This window comes from Callithrix jacchus, chromosome 1 (genome assembly GCF_049354715.1).
Source record: "Callithrix jacchus isolate 240 chromosome 1, calJac240_pri, whole genome shotgun sequence".
NCBI lineage: Eukaryota > Metazoa > Chordata > Mammalia > Primates > Cebidae > Callithrix > Callithrix jacchus.
The window spans coordinates 189,638,189-189,660,077 of record NC_133502.1 but is presented as its reverse complement, the minus strand read 5'-3'; the positions used below and the strand labels follow the sequence as shown (position 1 = coordinate 189,660,077).

Genomic DNA, 21,889 nt, shown 5'->3' with positions numbered 1-21,889 from the left:
TCTTAGGTGGGCGAGTGGTGGGGCTGCGCATGCTCATCCACAGAAGCACCGCTAGGCCGTTGGGCCGCTCACCTGTCGCTCTGACGTGCCGGCGCCGCCGTAAGAAGGTAGCTGGGTCTGGCGCTGGCGCTGGGTAAGCGGAGCGGCTGCGAGGCTTCCCTCGGCGTCCGGGTGTCCAGCTTCCCACAGCGCGCCCTGGTAGCGTCCGTGGGCGCACAGGCTCGAAGAACCTCCTCGAGGCGGGCACCCGAGGTGGCGGCTGAGGCAGATAATGGCGCCTGGGCTGCGGTGGCGCTGGCCCTATCGCCTGGCAGCTTTCTCCAGGGCCAGGATATACTTATTTTTCTGTAAAGCAACTCTTCCTTAGCGCAGAAGAGGCGTCAAAGCGCTGGCGCGTCTCCAGAGCTGCTGTAACGGCAGCCCCGTCGTAGGCAGGGACATTCGCATCCCGAGCCCAGGATCGCTGAAAACCAGTCCAGAATTTGGAAGCTGGAAGGAACCTTAGAGCGTCCATTCTGGGTGTCTCTTCGCTGGCGTTTTCCCACTGACGTTATGTAAACGTCAAGAGGAGCCTAGAAGTGTAAAGGAAAAAAGGACAGCTAACCACAGGGCAGACCGTGGGCAAGATACCTTCGTGTTCTCCGCTCTCATAGGTCAGGTAGGTACCGTCAGCGTCCCCGTTTGACAGGTGAGGAAACTGAGGTGGCCCAGAGTGCAGGTCACGGGACAGATCCCCCAACCCCCACCCCAACCCGACTCCTGCCTAAGAGTCTCGGTTTTTTCTGAAGGTGCAATTGACAGGAGCCTGTGAGTACTGGGGAAGGGGCCGGGGCCAGGGCTGAGCTACCCTGCATCTAGTCCAAACTTTCCCATTTTGAAGGGTTAAAAAACTAGATGTACTTTTTACTTCCCTATTGTCTTCCAAAATGCATGTATACTCAAGTGAGCTATACAAAAGAAAGCATGTAACATGTAAATTTAAAAGCGTAATGGTAAAATGGAAGCTTTCGAACCTCAGTGCCAACTTAAGAAGCTGTAACAGTAAAGGGTTACATAAAGTGTCCTTAGATGTCCTCAGTAGCCGGCGTTCTCTAGTTCTTTAGGTACATTAACATTAACTTGTCTAAGCCTCCCAACAACCAGAGAGAGAAGTGTTGATATACCCCCCCCCTTTTTTTTTTTTTGAGACATTCTTCTCTGTTGACCAGGCCTGGAGTTCAGTGGCGCCATCTCGGCTCACCGCAACCTCAGCCTCCCAGGTTCAAGCGATTTTCCTGCCTCAGCCTCCCGAATCGCTGGGATTACAGGTGCGCACCACCATGCCCTGCTAATTTTTCTATTTTAGTAGAAACAGGTGACCTCTAGTAGAGGTAGTTTGTATTTTAGTGGAAAAGGGTGACCTCAAGTGATATGCCCGCCTCAACCTACCAAAAGGCTGGGCTTACAGGCGTGAGCCACTGCGCCCAGCCGATATAACCATTTTATAGATCAGAAAACTGAGGCACAAAAAGACTAAAAGTCGGTTTTCTGACTCTCACGACACCTATACCATGGTATACTATCTGTGTGATTCTAACCCCTCTATGCGCCTGCCTCCTTCAGAAGTACCCACTATTATAATAAATTCATTGCGTTTAACATTCCTTTTCACTGAAAAAAAAAAAAAAAAAAAAATGGGACGCAGTGGCTCACACCTGTAATCCCAGCATTTTGGGAAGCCAAGGCAGGTGGATCACCTGAGCTCAGGAGTTCCAGTCCAGTGTGGCCAACATGGTGAAACCTCATCTCTACTAAAAATACAAAAATTAGCTGGGCGTGGTGGCGGGCACCTGTAATCCCACCTACCTGGGAGGCTGAGGCAGGAGAATCACTTGAGCCTGGGAGGTGGAGGTTACAGTGAGTTGAGACTGCGCCACTGCACTCCAGTCTGGGCGACAGAGTGAGACTCTGTCTCAAAAAAAAAAAAAAAAAAAAAAAGGAAATAGTAGAAAAGATCTCTAAAACAACCCACAAACTGGGAGAAAACTTTTGCAAATCACATGTTCCATAAGAGACTTGTATCTAGGAGATATAAAACTCTTACAACTCAATAATAAAAAGACAAATAGCCAAATTAAAAAATGGGCAACGGTGACAACACCAAATGCTGGAGAGGATGTGAAGCAACAGGAACTCTTTTTACTGGTAGGAATGCAAAATGGTACAGCAACTTTGGAAGACAATTTGGCTTTCTTACAGAACTAAACATACTCCTATCATAAGATCCAGCCATTACAAGCCTTAGTGTTTACCCAAATGAGCTGAAAACTTATGTCCACACAGAAACCTGCACATGGATGTTTATAGCAGCTTTATTTGTAATTGCCAAAGCTTGAAAGCAACCAAGATGTCTTTCAGCAGGTGAATGGATAAATAAACTGTGGCATATCCAGGTATTCAGCACTAGAAAGAAACGTGCCATTAAGCTATGAAAAGGCGTGGAGAAACCTTAAATGCATTACTAAGTGAAAGAAGCCAATCTGAAAAAGCTACATGCTGTCTTATTCCAACTATATTACATTCTGGAAAAGGCAAAACTATGGAGACAGTAAAAATATCTTTGGTTGGCAGGGGCTGGGAGTGGGGAGAAATGCACAGAGAATTTTTCGGATAGTGAAATTACTCCGGATGAGTGGTGGATACATGTTATTACACATGTGTCAAATCCAGCAGGATGTATGACACCAGGAGTGAAACCTAATGTAAACTGTGGTCTATGGGGGATAATGGTGTATCAATGTAGCTTCATTGCTTATAACAAATGTAACTTCTGGTGCTTGATGTTCATGATGGGGGAGGCTATGAGTGTGTGTGGGATAGGGGAACTTTGTATTTTCTGTTCAGTTTTGCTGTGAACCCAAAACTGCTCTTAAAGATGAAATTTTTATTTTAATGGTCCAAGTATTTGAATTTTTCCGAAGAGGATATACAAATGACCGATAAATACATGAAAAGACATTCAGCATCATGAGTCATTAGGGAAATACAAATCAAAGCCATAATGAGATACCATTTTTCTCCCAGAAGAATGGCTAGAATAAGAAAGACAGACACACCCAGGCATGATGGCTCACACCTGTAATCCAGCATTTTGGGAAGCCACGGCTGGCATATCACTTGAGGTCACGAGTTAGAGACCAGTCTGGCCAACATGGGGAAACCCCATCTCTACTAAAAATAGGCAAATTTTTAGTAGAGGAGCTGGGGAGGCTGAGGCAGGAGGATTGCTTGACTTGGGAGGCGGAGGTTGCTGTGAGCTGAGATCACACCACTGCACTCCAGTCTGGGTGACAGAGTGAGACTCCATTTAAAAAAAAAAAAAAAAAATAGACACAAGTTAGTGTTGGCAAGGATGTAGAGAAATTAGAACTTTCATGCTTTGCTGGTGGGCATGTAAAATGGTGTCCGGCGGTTTCTTAAACAGTTAAATGTAGCCAGGAGTGGTGGTACACACCTGCAGGAGACTGAGGCAGAAGCATTGCTTGAGGTTAGGAGTTTGAGACCAGACTGGGCAAAATAGTGAGACTCTATTAAAAAAAAAAATTAAACGTAGACTTACTGTATGATCCAGCAATTCCACTCCTAGGTATCTACCCCAAAGAAATTTTTGTCCACACAAAGACTTGTATGCAGATGTTCATAGCAGCATTATTTACAATAGCCAAAGATTAAAAACACCCAAATGGCTATCACTTGATAAGTGGATAAACAGAATGTGGTCTATCAGCCAGGCATGCTGGCTCATTCCTGTAATTTCAGGATTGCTTGAGGCCAGGAGTTTGAGAATGGCCTGAGCAACACAGGCCACATCTCTACAAAAATTTGTTTAAAATAGCTGAGCGTGGTGATATGTGTCTATAGTTCCAGCTACTTGGGAGGCTGAAGGAGGAGGATTGCTTGAACCCAGGAGTTCAGGGCTACCATAAACTATGATCCTAGCACTGTACTCCAGTCTGCATGACAAGAAATAAAAACAAAAGACAACAAAATGTGGTGATACAAGTTGGATATTTGTCCCCTCCACAATCTCATGTCGAAATTTCATCTCTGGTGTTGGAGTTGAAGCCTGGTGGGAGGTGATTGGGTCGTGGAGGCAGATCCCTCATGAATGGCTTAGCACCGTCCCGTTGGTGATGAGTGAGTTCATGTGCAATCTGGTTGTTCAAAGGTGTGTGGCATCTCCCTCCTTACTCTCTCACTCCTGCTGTCACCATGTGACATCCCTGCTCCCCCTTTTCTTCTGCTGTGATTAGAAGCTTCCTGAGGACCTCACCAGGAGCGGATGCTGGAGCCATGCTTGCACAGCGTGCTGAACTCTGAGGCAATTAAACCTCTTTTTTTATTTTTTATTTTTTTTAAGAGTGTCTCGCTCTGTTGCCCAGACTGGAGTGCAATGGCATGATCTTGGCTCACTACAACCTCCACCTCCCCGGTTTAAGTGATTCTCCTGTCTCAGCCTCCCTAGTAGCTGGGATTACAGGTGCCCATGAGGCTCATTTTTGTATTTTTAGTAGAGATGGGGTTTCACCATGTTGGTCAGGCTGATCTCGAACAGCTGACCTCCAATGATCCACCCACCTTAGCCTCCCAAAGTGCTGGGATTACAGGCATGAGCCACCACACCCTGCCTAAACCTCTTTTCTTTGTGAATCACCCAGCCTCAGGTATTTCTAACAGTGCAAGAAGGGCCTAATACATGTGGTGTCTCCATATAATGGATACTCTTCAGCAATGAAGAACCCTGAAAAACACTAAATGAAAAAAGCTAAACACAAATAGCACATATCATATTATTCTGTTTTTGTAAAGGATTCCAGAAAAGAAAAATCTGTAGAGACAGAGGTAGATGAATGGTTATCAGATGCTGAGAGTGAAAATGGGGAGTGAATGTGAAAGGCATAAGGTTTCCTTTTTTGGGGGGATGGTGGAGACAAAGGAGTCTCACTCTGTCGCCCAGGCTAGAGTGCAGTAGTGCAATCTTGGCTCACTGCAACCTCCGCCTCCTGGGTTCAAGCAATTCTCATGCCTCAGCCTCCCAAGTAGCTGGGGTTACAGGTGTGCACCATCATGCCTGGCTAATTTTTCTATTTTTAGTAGAGACAGGGTTTCGCTATGTTGGCCAGACTGGTTTCAAACTCCTGACCTCAGGTGATTCAACTGTCTCAGCCTCCTAAAGCGCTGGTATTACAAGTGTGAGCCACTGTGCCGGGCCTCAAGGTTTCTTTTAAGGCTGACGGGAATTCTTTAAAACTAGTTTGTGGTGATGGCGTACAACTTTTAAAATATACTAAAATTCATTGAGTTGTACACTTAAAATGGGTGAATGACATATTTTATGATATGTAAATTATATCACAGTAAAGCCATTGAGAGGCGTCTCACTCTGTGACCCAGGCTGGAGTGCAGTGACACGATCTTGGCTCAGAGCAGCCTCCCCTTGAGATCCTTCCACCTCAGCCTCCCAAGTAGCTGGGACTATAGGCACATACCACCATGTCCAGCTAATTTTTTTGTATTATTTTGTAGAGACTGGGTCTCACCATGTTGCCCAGGCAGGTCTTGAACTCCTGGGATTAACTAATCTTCCCACCTCGGCCTCCCAAAGTGTTGAGATTACAGGTGTGAGCCACCTTACTCTGCCATTTCTATAATTTTAACGTCTCAAGAATATGTTATAAATGAAATCATACACTATATGACCTTTTGGCTACACTTTTTTTTTTTCACTCAGCGTCAGTTTCTTGAGATTCATCAAGCTTGTGACGTATAAATACTTTATTCCTTTTTTTTTTTAACAGTGTGATTTGTTTTAATTTCACTATATTACATTGGCATACAAGTAATTTGTACATTTAAAGCGTAGCTCTGCTGGTGTAAGACAGCACGCTGTAGTTCAAGGACCCAAGATAGGGAGATAGGTTTCCCATCACAGTAGTGAACAGAGACAAAACGCTTACTAGGCAAATTAATGTTTCACACAGAATTTGACCCGTCTATTATCTAATCCCCTCTCTATCCTGGTTGTCAGCTTTCACAATAGAATGACAAGGGAAATATAGTTTTAAAAAATGTCAGTAAACTGAAACCATCTCTACTGATTCTACCAGGAACCTACAAAAAAAGTTTTTTTTTTTTTTCCCCAAGACTAGTCAAGTGAAGAAGTGAGAATGGAGAAGGAACAAAGAAATCTACAAACTGGCTGAAATCAATTGTAAATACCACTGCACTTGAATCAGCCAGGACCAAGTTCCTTGAAAAACGCCAGAGAATTAACAATGTCAACTGGCCAAATGTGTGGAAGATGTATAGTCCCCTTTCCTATTCCCTAGAAGTACATTACTGGTACTTAAAGAGTTCACAAAAATATACTCTGAGGAATATCACAACTTTCTTGATGAAGGCACTTAGGCACATTTTCAATGAGGAAGCTGATTTAGTGAAAAAGAGTAACATGAACCATTCTCTTATCTTGAATGCCAAAATTCTGGATTTAAAATGGCATTTAGTTGCACTGCCTCTGTCAACAGGACCGACTGCATCATTCCACAGCCTGGCCATGTCAACAGGTTTCACTGCAGGTTTTCAAAAAGCAGATTCCACATCACCCATCTCCATACACACAGTCTTCAGTTGTGAATAATATTCAATTGTCACACAGCCGTTCTCTCTGCCAAATCCTGACTTCTTATATCCACCAAAGGGCAACTTCACTGGACTGACGTTATAGTTGTTAATGAAGCAGGTTCCAGCCTGAAGCTCAGCTACCGCTCTATGAGCCCGCTGGATGTCCCTGGTAAAGACGCCAGCTGCTAGTCCAAAAGTGGTATCATTGGCTCTTTCTAGAACCTCAGCTTTAGTCTCAAATGGTAAAATAGACATAACAGGCCGAAAGATCTCTTCTTTCACACAGGTCATGTCATCTCTGCAATTAGTTAATACACAAGGTCTCATGTAGTATCCATCCTTTAATTTGGGATCTTGAGGTGCATATATATCTCCAACACATAACACTTTAGCACCCTGCTCCTTTGCCACTTTAACAAACCCAAGGACTCGCTCCAGGTGTGGTCGGTTGATGAGTGGACCCATCCTTGTGTCTTCCAGAAGGGGATCTCCAGTTTTAATCCTTTGGGTCTGTTTCACCACTTCCTCTGTAAATTTATCAAGAATTTCTTTCTGCACAAATATCTTGTGCCATTACAGCAAACCTGGCCTTGTGTGAGGAAGTTGGCCATCAGCGCCCCCTTCACAGCATTGTTAATATCACAGTCTGAGAAGATGATGAGTGGAGATTTGCCTCCAAGTTCCTAGGTAACAGGTTTGACTCCTTTAGATGCCATCTCCATGATCTTCATGCCAGTGGGCACACTTCCAGTGAAGGAGACTTGGGCCACATCATGATGCTGACACAGAAACTGGCCAGTAGCAGCCCCGCCCTGCACCACATTGAAGAGCCCAGGAGGCACAGCAGCCTCAGTGTAGATTTCAGCCAGTAGCAATGCAGAAACAGGTGTAAAGGGAGAAGGTTTGAAGACCATGGCATTACCACAGGCTAACACAGGAGCTGACTTCCAAGAGGCGATCTGAAAGGGGTAGTTCCACACTCCTATTCCCACACATACCCCAAGTGGTTCTCTTGTGGTATAACCAAAGGATCCGCCTGGGAGCTGGATGTGTTCACCAGCCATGGACGCAGCCAATCCTGCAAAATACTCCAGGCACTGTCAGGCAGTGTTGATGTCCAAGCAGGCCTCAAAGATGGACTTGCTGTTGTTGATGCATTCCACAGTGGCAATTTCATCCTTCCGTTCCCTTACTATTCTGGCAGCCTCCAAAAGGATTCAGCAATGCTCCATACCAGATTTTAGACTCCATATTTTAAAAGCAGCCTTTGCACTCTGAACAGTCAAATTTACTTCCTTTTCTCCTGAACATGGGAAAGTAGCTATCCCTCAGCCGGTTGCCGGCTCGAAAGCCTTCTCCGTGCCAGAAGCATCCGCCGGCTCCACGTGGGTCCTGCCATGATAATTGAGCGGCTGCGACACAACGAAGGTGCCAGTGCTCATGGTGGCCACAGGAGACTGCAGAACACCGTGAAGAAGCGGAGAAACCCCGGCCCGACCCACTCGGAGAAACAGAAGAGCTACTTTATTCCTTTTTATATCTGAGTAGTAGTGCATGGTATGGATGCATTGCAGGTTGTTGAACCATTCACCCCTTGAAGAACATATAGGTTGTTTTGGTTTTGGCTATTTCATATCAAACTACTATAAACATTTGTGTACGGCTTTTGTGTCAACATAAGTCTTCATTTCTCTGTATAATTCCCCAAGAGTGCAGGGGGTCATATGGTTATTGTATATTTAGTTATTTAAGATACTGCCAAATTTGGCCGGGTGCAGTGGCTCCCGCCTGTAATTCTGTCACTTTGAGAGTCCAAGGTGAGCAGATCACAAGGTCAGGAGTTCAAGACCAGCCTGGCCAACATGGTGAAACCTTGTCTCTACTAAAAATACAAAAATTAGCCAGGCGTGGTGGTACATGCCTGTTATCCTGGTTATTTGGAAAGCTGAGGCAGGAGAATTGCTTGAACCCAGGAGGCGGAGGTTGCAGTGAGCTGAGATCCTACCACTGCACTCCAGCCTGGGGTGACAGAGCAAGACTCCATCTTGAGGGTGGCGGGGGGGTGGGGGAGAAGGAAAGGAACTGCCAAATTGTTTTTCAGAATAACTGTATCATTTTACATTCTCATTGGCAATTCATGAGTAATCCGGTTTCTCCACATCCTCTTCTACATTTGGTGTAACAACTTTTTACCTTTAGCCATTTGGGTAATGTAGAGGGATCTCCCATTGGAGTTTTAGTTTGCATTTCCTTAATGGCTAGTTATATTGAACATCCTTTTATAAGTTTATTTCTAGTCATTCATGTATTCTCTTTAGTGAAGTGCTTTTTTATGTCTTTTGCACATTGTTTATTTAGATTGTTTACTTTTGAGTTTTGGGAGTTCCTTATATATTCTAGATCCTTTGTCAGATAAGTAGTTTGCAAATATTTTCTCCCATTCTATGCCTTTTCATCCTCTGGACAGGGTCTTTTTTTTTTTTTTTTTTTTTTTTTTTAATGTTAAAATGTTTTAATATTTTTTTTTTGAGTCTCACTCTGTCACCCAGGCTGGAATGAAGTGGCAGGATCTCGGCTCATTGCAACCTCTGCCTCCTGGGTTTGAGTGATTCTTCTGCCTCAGCCTCCTGAGTAGCTGGGACTACAGGCACTTGCCACCACGCCTGGCAATAATTTTTTATTGTTTTTTTTAGTAGAGATGGAGTTTACCACGTGGGCCAGGCTGGTCTCGAACTCCTGACCTTGTGATCCGCCCGCCTCAGCCTCCCAAAATGCTGGAATTACAGGTGTGAGCCACCGTGCCTGGACAGAATTGGTTTTAAATAAATAGGAACATATCATTCTGTAAGGCTAGACATAATAAATTTGTTTTAAAGTGTTATGGTCATTCTTAAAAACAAAGTATCTTAAAATACTTATGTCACAAGGTATTAAATATCACATATAGGAATCGTGAGAGAAGATGTGAAATTAATAAGGACAAGCAATTTCTACAATTGTCCTTGTACTTAGAAATTATCTTTAGAACATTTAATTTTCATCTATCACCATCACTGATATATAGTCCTTGTAATTAATTGAATTTGATTCTGGGTCAATTGCAGCAGACAACATTTCTTCCATTTCCTCTTGAGAAAAAGGCTCACCTTCTTCAGTCATGTACTTGATCAATTCGTTCTTAGTAAGAAACCCACGGTTAGCTGTATCTAAAACCTCAAAGGCTCGAAGAAGGACATCTTCTGGAATGGGTCTGTATCTTCTTTCTAGTAGTATTTCTGTCATCACCGGAAGAAATTTTTCAAATCGAATGTATCCAGTGGGTTCTTCTTCCTCTATCTCTGCAATCAGATCATGCAGCTCTCCTTCACTAGGGCAGCATCCCAATGACCTGATAATTGTTCCAATCTCTCTTCCCTGTCCTTCTCGTCCGCCATCTTGCTATGGTCGCCTGGGAGATGCCTAACGACAACCTCAGCCGCGGGGTCCCGGCCGGCTTAGCGCCCCGCGGCCAACCTGGCCGGGAGGCTGGACAGGGTCTTTTCACAGAACAAAAGTGCTTAGTTTTGAGGAAATCCATTTTTTTTTTTAATTTTTCCTGTTATGGATTGTGCTTTTGGTGTCAAGACAAACAATGCTTTATGTAGCTCTAAGTCCAGAAGATTTTCTCCTTCATGGTTGATAATTTACATTTAAGTTCATGGTCTTTTATTTTTATTTTATTTATTTATTTTTTTTTGCGGGGGGGGGGCAGTCTCATTCCCTCACCCAGGCTGGAGTGCAGTGGTGTGATCTTGACTCACTGCAACCCCTGCCTCCCAAGTTCAAGCAATTCTAGTGCCTCATCCTACCAAGTAGCCAGAATTATAGGTGCACACCATCACACCCAGCTAATTTTTGTATTTTTAGTAGAGACGGGGTTTCACCATGTTGGCCAGGCCAGTCTGGAACTCCTGATCTCAAGTGATTTGCCCGCCATAGCCTCTCAAAGTGCTGGAATTAGAGGCATGAGCCACCACACCTGCTCATAATTTTTGTATATAATGTGAGAGTTAGTTCAAGGTTCATTTTCTTGCTTATGAATATCTGATTATTCCAGAACCATTTTTTAAAAAGCCATTTTCCCTCCATTGAATGCATCAGCACCTTTATTAAAAAAAAAAAAACAAAAAACAATTGGGCATATTAGTTGATGACAGATTCTTTTAGTTTTCCTTCCTTTGAGGATTTTCCAATTTCCCCCAGCATTCTTGAAGGACATTTTCGTTGGATATGGGATTCTGGTTCATAGTTCTTTTAAACACTTGAAAAATGTTGTGTCACTTCTTCCTGGCTTCTGTTGTCTCTGATGAGAAATCAGCTGTCATTCACATTTTTTTTTTTCTATGTAAGTAACGTTTTCCTCTGGCTGTTTTCAAAAAAATTTTTTTGTTTTTGTTTTCACAAGTTTGACTATAATGTGTCTTGGTATGAACTTCAGGTTTGACCTGATTGGAATTCTCTAAGCCTCTTTATTTTTATTTATTTTATTTTTTTGAGACAGAATCTCACTCTGTCACCCAGGCTGGAGCACAGTGGCAGGATATCAGCTCACTGCAACTGCTGTCTCCCAGGTTTAAGCGATTCTCCTGTCTCAGCCTCCCCAGTAGCTGGGACTACAGGCGTGCACCACCACGCCCAGCTAATTTTTGTATTTTTAGTAGAGATGGGTTTCACTATGTGGCCAGGATGGTCTCAATCTCTTGACCTTGTGATCTGCCTGCCTCGGACTCCTGAAGTGCTGGGATTACAAGCGTGAGCCACCGCACGTGGCCAGAATCTGTTGTTTTATACATTTTGCCAAATAGGAAAGTTTTCTTTAATTATTTGTTCATTTATTTGAGACAGGGTCTTGCTCTGTTACCCAGGCTGGAATAGAGTGGCACAATCCTGGCCCACTGCAACCTAGACCTTCTGGCTCAAGCGTTACTCCCACCTCAGCCCCCAGAGTAGCTGGGACCATAGCCGTGCATCACCACACTCAGTTAATTTTTGTATTTTTTTGTAGAGATGGCATCTCATTATGTTGTCCAGGCTGGTTTCAAACTCCTGGGCTCGAGAAATCCTCCTCCTCCTGCCTCCCAAAATGCTGGGATTATAGGCATGAGCTATCACACCCCACTCTGATCTTTTATTAATAGTGTCACAGGTCCCTGAGACTGTATTTACTGTTTTGTCCACCTGTCCATCTTTCCTTCCCTCCTTCCTTTCCTCACTCCCTTCATCTTTCCCTTTCTTTCTGCTTCAAAAAAAAAAAAAAGACTTCATCTCAAAGAAAAAAATAAAAAAGAAGTGATTGAGGCCAGACATTTTTTGCCTTAAGACATTTCTGGCTAGGTGTGGTGGCTCATGCCTGTAATTCTGACACTTTGGGAGGCGAAGGTGGGCAGATCACCTGAGGTCAGGACTTTGAGACCAGCCTGGCCAACATGGTGAAACCCAGTCTCTGCTAAAAATACAAAAATAACCAGTTATGCTGGCGGGCACCTGTAATCTTAGCTACTTAGGACATAGGTAGGAGAATGTCTTGAACCTGGGAGGCGGAGGTTGCAGTGAGCTGAGATTACACCATTGTACTCCAGCCCAAGTGACAAGAGTGAAACTCTGTCTCAAAAATAATAGTAATAATAAATAAAATAAATAAATTTAAGACATTTCTGAACTTAGAAGCAAAGCATTTAATATTTTACTACTGAGTATATGTTGCTAGCTACAGGTTTTTCTCAGATGCCCTTCATCAGATTGAAAATGTTTCCATGAACTCCTAGTTTGCTGGGAATTTTTTTTATTTCGGGAACAGATGTTGATTTTGTGAAATATATTTTATGCATTTATTGAGATAATCATGTAGTTTTTCTTCAGTCTGTTAACATGGTAAATTTCATTTATTGGTTTTTAAATTTGAACCATTCCTTGCATTATAATATGTAAATATAATGTTGTATATATTTACATATTATTTTCAATGTGATAAGATTTTAATACTTGGATCTGTGTTTATGAGGCCTGTCTATCTCATTTCTTACGTCTGTTAATAATTGTTACATATACTGGGAACTCCAGTGTTAAGATGCATATGTATTTGGAATTGTGATATTTTCCTGTTGGAATGATTTTTTTATCATTATATAATGTCCCTTTTTGTCTTTTTTTTTTTTTTTAGACAGAGTCTAGCACTGTTGCCCAGGCTATAGCGCAGTGGTGCAATCTCAGCTTACTGCAATCTCCACCTCCTGGGTTCAAGCAGTTCTTCTGCCTCAGCCTCCTGAGTAGCTGAGACTACAGGTGTGCACCACCACACCCTGCTAATTTTTTTGTGTTTTAGGAGAGATGGGGTTTCACCATGTTGGCCAGGATGGTCTTGATCTCCTGATCTTGTGATCTGTCCGCCTCGGCCTCCCAAAGTGCTGGGGTTACAGGCATGAGCCACTGTGCCTGGCCTTTTTTTTTTTTTCCCCATATGCCCAAAAGTTAAATTTTATTTATCCTGCTCACTGGCCCTAACTTAAAATCCTCATATCACATCAAGATTTCATGGACTGCTCTCTATCACTGCCAAAAATACATATTAGGAACAAATTAATAGAAGTTGGGTTTTAAACTGCACTTTATTTGTTACTGTAACATTCTTTTTTAACTGATCAACCATAAGCATGCAAAGTTTTCTGAATGAAACTGCTTCCACAGCCGGTTGTATAGAAATGGGTAAATTATAAAGGTGATTCAATCTGAAGTTCTCTCCATTTTTATAGCACTTCTAAGCTGTGTGTGCGACACACGCCACAGAGGTAGGAAGGACCATCTTTAATAAATTATCTTCTTAATTGCAGAGAATTTCTGAAAATCAAACTGACAAAATGCTGAACAAAGCCTTTGATGAGTCCCAAAGGACCACACATCCATCGACTCCTATTTGAAGAATTAATCCCCTGGAGTGTTCTAGCCTTTCTTTGTAGGGCACAAGATCCACCAGGGCTCTGAACAACTGCACTAAGAAGCCTTCTAACCACTTCATTTGCCAATTCTTTGAACCACCCAGTCCTGCTGGCAGAGAGGGCAGTTGTTCTGTTTCACCCACAGGGACATGCAGCAGTTGTGGAAGGAATGATTACATTCTCCCCAGACCACAACACAGTCCTCTTGTTTGTTTTCAGCTTGACATCTAAGACAGGCATCCATCACCTGGACCCTGCAGATGGCACACGTATCGCACTCCACGTCCCAGCTCCACATGGCCACCGCGTCCCACTTCTTGAGGGAGAACATCTTGTCATCTCCCGACTTGGAGCCTGAGCTCCCGGAGTGAGAGGCCAAGGCACAGGGTTCCTCGCCGTCTTCCACATTGGCCATGGCGGTGCTGCAGAGCAGATGGCGGAGACATTGGTTTGGGGAACCCGGGAGGCTATCCCTTTTTTTCTTTTTTAACTGTCACTGCTTTGAAGTCTGTTTGGGTGACATAAGAATAGCTACTCTTGCTCACTTTGGTTTCCATTTGCATGGAATATCTTTTTCTACCCCTTTACCTTAAGTTTATATGAGTCGTTATGCATTTGGCGAGTCTCTTGAAGACAGCAGATACTTGGTTGGTGAATTTCGTCCATTCTGCCATTCTGTATCTTTTAAGTGGAGCATTTAAGTCATTTACATTCAATGTTAATATTGAGATGTGAGATACTGTTTTATTCATAGTGATAGTTGCCTGAATACCTTGGGTTTTTAAAAATTATGTTATTGTTGGCCGGGCACAGTGACTCATGCCTATAATCCCAGCACTTTGGGAGGCTGAAGCAAGTGGATTATGCTGTCAAGAGATCGAGACCATCCTGGTCAACAAGGTGAAACCCTGTCTCTACTAAAAATATAAAAATTAGCTGGGCATGGTGGTGCGCGCCTGTAGTCCCAGCTACTCGGGAGGGTGAAGCAGGAGAATTGCTTGAACCCAGAAGGTGGAGGTTGCGGTGAGCTGAGATCGTGCCATTGCACTCCAGTCTGGATAACAACAGTGAAAACTCCGTCTCAAAAAAAAAAAATTGTGTTACTGTTTTATAGGCCTTGTGAGATATATACTGAAAGGAGATTCTATTTTTGTTTCAAGATTTAGAACTCTTTGGCATTTCTTGTAGTTCTGGCTTGGTAGTGGCAGATTCTCTCAGCATTTGTTTGTCTGAAAAAGACTTTATCTCTCCTTCATTTATGAAGCTTAGTTTTGCTGGATACAAAATTCTTGGTTGGCAGTCATTTTGTTTGAGGAGGCTAAAGATTGGACCCCAATCACTTCTGGCTTATAGGGTTTCTGCTGGGAAATCTGCTGTTAATCTGATAGGTTTTCCTTTATAGGTTCCCTGATGCTTTCACTTCATCCCTCTTAAGATCCTTCGCTTCATCTTGACTTTAGATAACCTGATGACTGTGTGCCTTTGTGTGCCTGACTTGTGATCTTTTTGCAATGAATTTTTTAGGTGTTCTTTGAGCTTCTTGTGTTTGGATGTCTAAATCTCTGGCAAGGCCAAGGAACTTTCCGCTGATTACTTCCTCAAATAAGCTTTCAAAACGTTTAGGTTTGTCTTCTTCCTCAGGAACACCAATTGTTTTTAGGTTTGGCTGTTTAACATAACCCCAAATTTCTTGGAGGCTTTGTTCATTTTTTTAATTTGTCTTTGTCTGGTTGAGTTACTTTAAATGCTTTGTCTTCAAGCTCTGAAGGTCTTTCTTCTACTTGTTCTAGTCAATTGTTGACACTTTCCAGTGCATTTTGTATTTCTCTAAGTGTGTCTTCCATTTCCAGAAATTGTGATTGTTTTTTCTTTATAATATCTATTTCTCTGGAGAATTTTTCATCCATAGCCTGTATTTTTTGTTGTTGTTTTTCACTTTTTGTTTTTGGTTTTTTTGAGACAGGGTCTCACTTTGTCGCCCAGATTAGAGTGCAGTGGTGCAATCTCAGCTCACTGCAATTTCTGCTTCCTGGGTTTGAGCAATCCTCCTGCCTCAGCCTCCCGAGTAGCTGGGATTACAGGTGCGTACCACCATGCCTGGCTGATTTTTGTATTTTTAGTAGAGATGGGGTTTCACTTTGTTGACCAGGCTGGTCTCAAACTCTTGACCTTAAGTGATCTGCCCACCTCAGACTTCCAAAGTGCTGGGTTTACAGGTGTGAGCCACCACCCCTGACCAATCCAAAGCCTGTATTAATTTTTAAATTTCTTTATGTTAGTTTTCACCTTTCTCTGGTATCTCCTTGAGTAGTTTAATAATCTACCTTCTGAATTCTTTATCTGGCAATTCAGAGATTTCTTCTTGATTTGGATTTATTGCTGGGGAGCTAGTATGGACTTTTCGGGGTGTTATAGAACCTTGTTTTGTGTTTTTCAGACAGTTTTGCTCTTGTTACCCAGGCTGGAGTGCAATGGCACGATCTCGGCTCACTGCAACCTCCGCCTCCTGGGTTCAGGCAATTCTCCTGCCTCAGCCTCCTGAGTAGCTGGGATTACAGGCACACGCCACCATGCCCAGCTAATTTTTTGTATTTTTGGTAGAGACGGGGTTTCACCATGTTGACCAGGATGATCTCGATCTCTTGACCTCGTGATCCACCCACCTTGGCCTCCCAAAGTGCTGGGATTACAGACTTGAGCCACCGCGCCTGGCCCAGAACTTTGTTTTATCATATTATACATTACTTTTCTGATTTCTTCTCATTTGTATAGACTATTTCAGGGGAAAAATCTGGAACTCAAGGGCTGCTGTTCAGACTCTTTTGTCCCACAGAGTGACTCCTTCATGTGATGGGCTCCCCCTTCCCCTAGGAATGGAACTTCCTGGGAGCCAGACTGCAGTGACTACCATTGCTCTTCTGGGTCCAGCCACTCAGTGGGGCTACCAGGTTCCAGGCTGTCTGGGGAATGCCTGCAAAGAGTCCTGTGATGTGATCCATCTTCACCTGCTCTGGTGGAGGTGGGAGGGGAGTAAAGTAGAGTGTAAGTGTGAGGGTCCTTGCTTTGTTTAGTGTGCTGGCTTTCTCAAATGCTGGTTGTGCTAGCAGTGAAGTTGTCACTTGGACAGACTCAGGACCTCTGGTTTGCCAGGGTGTTGCAGGCAGTGGAATTAGCTGTTATATTCTTCTTCCTTGGAACAGGGTTATTCTGTTGTGAGTTGCTATAATTCCCTGACTCGGTTGACCTCCAGCCAGGTGGTGGTGCTTTCAAGAGAGCACCAGCTGCAATCCGAGAAGGGGGATATAAGCTTGCCCTGAGTTGGCCAGGATAAGTAATTAAGGTTTTTCAGGTGATGGCCATAAAGCTCCCAAGAGTTTATGGCTTTTGGATCAGTTACCAGGACCGGTAGAGAAATACCGTCAGGTGGGGGCAGGGTTAGGCGAGTCTGAGTTCAGACTCCTTTCCAGGAATCTTTTGGTTACTGATTTCTAATTTTTAATGCCACAGTGGTTGAAGGACATACTTGAAATAAATTTAAAATCTATTGAGATTTGTTTTGTGGTCCAGAACCTGGCCTATCTTGGTGAATGTTTTATGTGTATATGAAACTGAGGCATCCATTCCTCAGTTTCAACCACCCATAGATTTGTAATTATTGTTTCATTTACAGAAATTTGGAGGAAGGTAGAAGTTACTGTCTTGAACCATAAGACGTCTGAAGTCTTCGAGGTCAAGGGGAAGCTCTATGTTTTGTTGACCTTCGATTCTCTCAGCATAATGCTTGGTCCAAAATGGAAGCTCAGCAGACACTGGTTGAATGAATGGATTGATGGATGACATTTAGTTGTTAGGCTGTGTTCTGGTTTTTGATTTAGAAAATATGCTTACTGTGTTATGCAATAAAACTGAGTTTTGGCTGGGTGCAGTGGCTTACTCCTGTAATCTCAATACTTTGGGAGGCCAAGGCGGGTGGATCACTTGAGGCCAGGAGTTTGAGACCAGCCTGGCCAACATGATGAGACCCTGTCTCTACTGAAAATACAAAAAATTCGGCATGGTAATACGTGCTTATAATCCCAGCTACTTGGGAGCCTGAGGCATGACAATCTCTTGAACCTGTGAGGCAGACGTTGCCTGGAGTGCCACTGTACGCCAGCCTGGGCAACAGATCAAGACTCTGTCTCAAAAACAAAAAGACTGAGTCTTACACGCCTTTGTGTCTCTATGGGACTTCACACAGAGCTTGGCACATTGTGGCTGCTCGGTTAGCACTGTTTGTGCTGAATTGAACCAACCAGATATGTACAAAGGAGCTGCCTCTCACTACTGGGGATTTAAAGCCACCCTGAGGCATTTGACAAGCTGTTCTGGCCAAGGTTGAAGAGGTTGTCCTGTCATAAAGCCCCCTAAGACACGATGTCACACATAGACACCACTCTCCCTGCAAAATGGGGGGCCTGTGCACTGGACTCCCAGACTTAGCTGGGCTCCAGTGCTCTTCTCGGGTTTGGTCCTAGAGCCCAAGAGGAGGTAGATAAGCTGCCTGACACTGATATGGTAAAGGATTCTCTGAAAATCACTAGCTTCATCAAGGTTGGCCTCTTTGGCCAGTAGGCCTAAAAGGCTGCACTCAATAAACCACCCAAGCAGATGAATTTTTTTTTACCCCAAGCCTACCTTTTCTGCATCCGTTCCTGCTTGGCATGTCCTTTTGCCCCTCTCCTCTCCTTTAGGACTCATTCCTCTCCTTTCCTCCTCTAAACCTCCTCCCACAAAAAAACCTGATAACTTCACTCACACCGAGTTTTAGATAACTAACAAAGCTTACTATTAAATATATTGCTAGCAGGGCTCTGAGTAAGGGACAGCAACTTTTCAAGTCTGATCAGGGCTTTAAGTGCTAGGATGAGCCACAGTCATGTAATCATTTGTTCATTTGGTTACTGAGCTCTTGCTGTGTCCCATGAGGGCAGCTACTGGGGATTTGACAGTGGATGGGCCTAAAGTGGTCTCTCAGTCAGGAGATGGTACAGTACCCTAAAAGCACTGAAGAGGGCTACCCTACGTGACCTCGGGCAGTGAGGGAAGCCTTCCCGAAAGCCATGGAGAAGCACGTTCTAGGTAGAGAACAGCATGTGCAAAGGCCTAGAAGTGAGAGTGTCTGAGGTGAAAGTTCAGAGTCTCTGTTGTCAGCAGCAGGACATGGAGCAACACTGACATTGAGATTTAGGCAGAGGGAGAGAGAGACAGACAGAGAGACAGGGGTAGTCTTGAGACATTTATGTATCTGAAAAGGTCTTAATTCATCCTTCCATAGCATTTGGCTAGGTATAGAATTCTAGATTGGAAATATTTTCTCTCAGATTTTGAAGATCCTCATTACTTATAGCTTCAAAGGTTGGTGTTAGGAAGTTTGATGAACTTTTTGTTTATAACTCTGGAAGTGTTTAGGTTCCACTCTTTGTCCTCCATGTTCTGCAATTTATTGACAACAAAATCTGGGCTGGGTCCCCTTCATCCATTGTCCTGAACACTTGGTGTTCCTTTCTCTGAGAAATTGTCTTGACAAAAAAGAAACTTACTTGAATCTCTCCCTGTCCCCTAGTCTGTTTTCTCTGCCTCTTTCAGAAACATCCAAACAACAATTTAGCTGTTGGAGCTCCTGATCTCTTCTCTCTTCTTTCTGGAGAAAAAGAAAAAAATATATATATATATATATATATTTGGATTTTCATTCCTATTATTTTCTTTTTTTTTTTAGGGTTTCACCATGTTACCCAGGCTGGTCTCGAACTCCTGAGCTCAGACAATCCACCCACCTCGGCCTCCCAAAGTGCTAGGATTACAGGCATGAGCCACCGCACCCGACTTTTATTTTCTGTTTTTAAGGCAGAGTCTCTGTTGCCCAGGCTGGAGTACAGTGGCATAATCATAGCTCACTGCAGCCTCATACTCCCAGACTCAAGTGATCCTCCCACCTCAGCCTCCCAAGCAGCTGGAACTACAGGCGTGTGCCCCCACACCTGGCTCATATTTTAATTTTTTGTAGAGACAGGGTCTTCTTATGTTGCTCAGGCTGGTCTTGAACTCCTAGACTCAAGCAGCCCTCCTGCCTTATCCTCCCAAAATGCTGGGATTACAGGCATGAGCTACTGTACCGAGACTATATTTTTATCAAGAATTAGTGGTGGTGAGTGTGCGAACATTTTATTTTAGAACCTCCTGTTCTCATTTCATGAATGTAAAGTTTTATCTTTCTGAAGATGCCAATTATAGATTTTTTTTTTTTTGAGAGTGTTTCACTCTTAATGCCCAGGCATTAAGAGTGCAGTGATGCAGTGCAGTGCACTGCATTGTACAGTGGTGCAATCTTGGCTCACTGCAACCTCCGCCTCCCAGGTTCAAGCGATTCTCCTGCCTCAGCCTCCCAAGTAGCTGGGATTACAGGCGCGCACCAAAATGCTCACCTAACTTTTGTATTTTTAGTAGAGATAGGGTTTCTCCATGTTGACCAGACTGGTCTCGAACTCTTGACCTCAGGTGATCCACCAGCCTTGGCCTCCCAAAGTGCTGGGATTATAGGTGTGAACTATCGTGCTTGGCCCAGTTAGATTTTTTAAGTTTAGGTTTTGACAGATCTCACCTCAGCCTTTCTCAGCTTCTCACGCAGCCCATAGGAGAGACTGTAAGGTCAGTGTGGGGGCTAATGAATAAATGCTACCTTGTGCCCACTCAGGTGGGTAAGGGCTAGGCACTTCTCTTCCCCTGGAGTGGGGTGGCTGTGCTGGGTACCCTTGGCAGACACGGTAAGGGGGACTGCACCTGGAGAGGGTGGGCTAGTTGCGGAAGGACTGCTCAGCACTCATAGCTGTGTGTCACCCCTCCCACTTCCCTCTGCAAAAACACAGGAGGGAGAAGAAGCCAGCCTCTGAGGTAAGGCTTCCCCTAGAAGGCCCTGGGCTGGGGCTCTCTCCTGTCGGAGGTCAGTTACACACAGGGCGGGGAGTCCTGGGGTAGTGGTGGGCCCCCTCCAGGAAACTCACAAGGTTACCACAGCCGAACTGTAAAGGAAGAACTTCCCAGAACTGTGACACCCCAGTGTGAGAACATGAGGAGGATGAGATGTTCTGAAGGTGTTGTTTTTTTTTTTTTGAGATGGAGTTTTGCTCTTGTTGCACAGGCTGGAGTGCAATGGTGCGATCTCGTCACACTGCAACATCCGCCACCCGGGTTCAAGCAGTTCTCCTGTCCAGCCCTCCCGAGCAGTTGGGATTGCAGGTATGCGCCACCACGCCTGGCTAATTTTTTTGTATTTTTAGTAGAGATGGGGTTTCTCCATGTTGGTCAGGCTGGTCTCAAACTCCTGACCTCAGGTGATCCACCCACCTCAGCCTCCCAAACTGCTGGGATTACAGGCGTGAACCACTGCACTTGGCTTCTGAGGCCTCATGACCCCCAGGGGACCTGGAGGACTGAATGATGTTGCTCTCCAAGGAGGAGGCTGCCATCTTGTCTCAGGAGGGAGAGCAGGTGAAGTCCCCATGGGAGGAAGCATCTAGCCCCATTCCTGCTGACCAGGAGGTGGCAGGGACCCCAGGCTGGGAGGTAAGGACAGCCTGGGCTTCAACTGGGACATCTCCAGCATGAGTCCAACGGAGCAGGCAGAGAGGGACTGCTGGAGGCTGGCTCAACCTCAAGACAAGCAGGCCAAGCTGCCATTTTAGGGGAATGAGGACATCTGTGCGGATCTGAGAGGAGGCAGCCATGTGTGAACAGACTGGGTCTCATCCTGGCCTCCCCTGACTTCATGTGGACAGAGCCTGTTTCCCTGTCTGCCGCACAGAACCTGGCTGATCTCATTGCTGGGTCCCTCTTCATGCCAGGAAAATAAACAGGTTCCAAAGGAATTTGCTGTGTCTCCATCTGGTAAGACTGTGGATCCAACATGCTAATCTCAGTGACTGCTAGGGTCACAGAGCCCCCAGCCCTTTCCCACCTTCCTGACCTGGGGAGGGGAGCAGCCTCTAGGAGTCAGGTGTCTTGACCTTCCCGGGAGGCTCCCTGGGTTGGCAGGAACTCCAGGCCACTCCCCTGAGCTGGCTGCATCCTGTCCTTTAACCACAGCTAACTGGCCCACCTGGGGCATCTCAGAGGGAGGGTTGCTCCCAGCAGGGGACTTAGAAGGCTGCGGTTTCTACTTTGTAGAGGCCTCTGAAGAGGACAGTAATGAGTAAAGGCCCTGGGACTGGGTCCCA

The 21,889-nt window shown here is 44.6% G+C and overlaps 1 long non-coding RNA gene and 2 pseudogenes across 2 annotated transcripts; 1 reads left to right on the top strand and 2 right to left on the bottom strand.

Moving 5' to 3' along the window:
* Positions 1-35: 35 nt before the first annotated feature.
* On the top strand, positions 36-21,541 carry LOC103790837 (uncharacterized). The gene is made up of 4 exons (XR_013520970.1): positions 36-658; positions 19,396-20,324; positions 20,815-20,912; positions 21,050-21,541. It is a non-coding gene; the product is annotated as an uncharacterized LOC103790837 (long non-coding RNA).
* LOC100397276 (4-trimethylaminobutyraldehyde dehydrogenase pseudogene) lies at positions 6,473-7,989 on the bottom strand (annotated as a pseudogene).
* Positions 13,592-14,057, bottom strand: LOC103790838 (RING-box protein 2 pseudogene; annotated as a pseudogene). Its single transcript, XR_013520963.1, has one exon. The product of XR_013520963.1 is annotated as an RING-box protein 2 pseudogene (transcript).
* Positions 21,542-21,889: the final 348 nt, after the last annotated feature.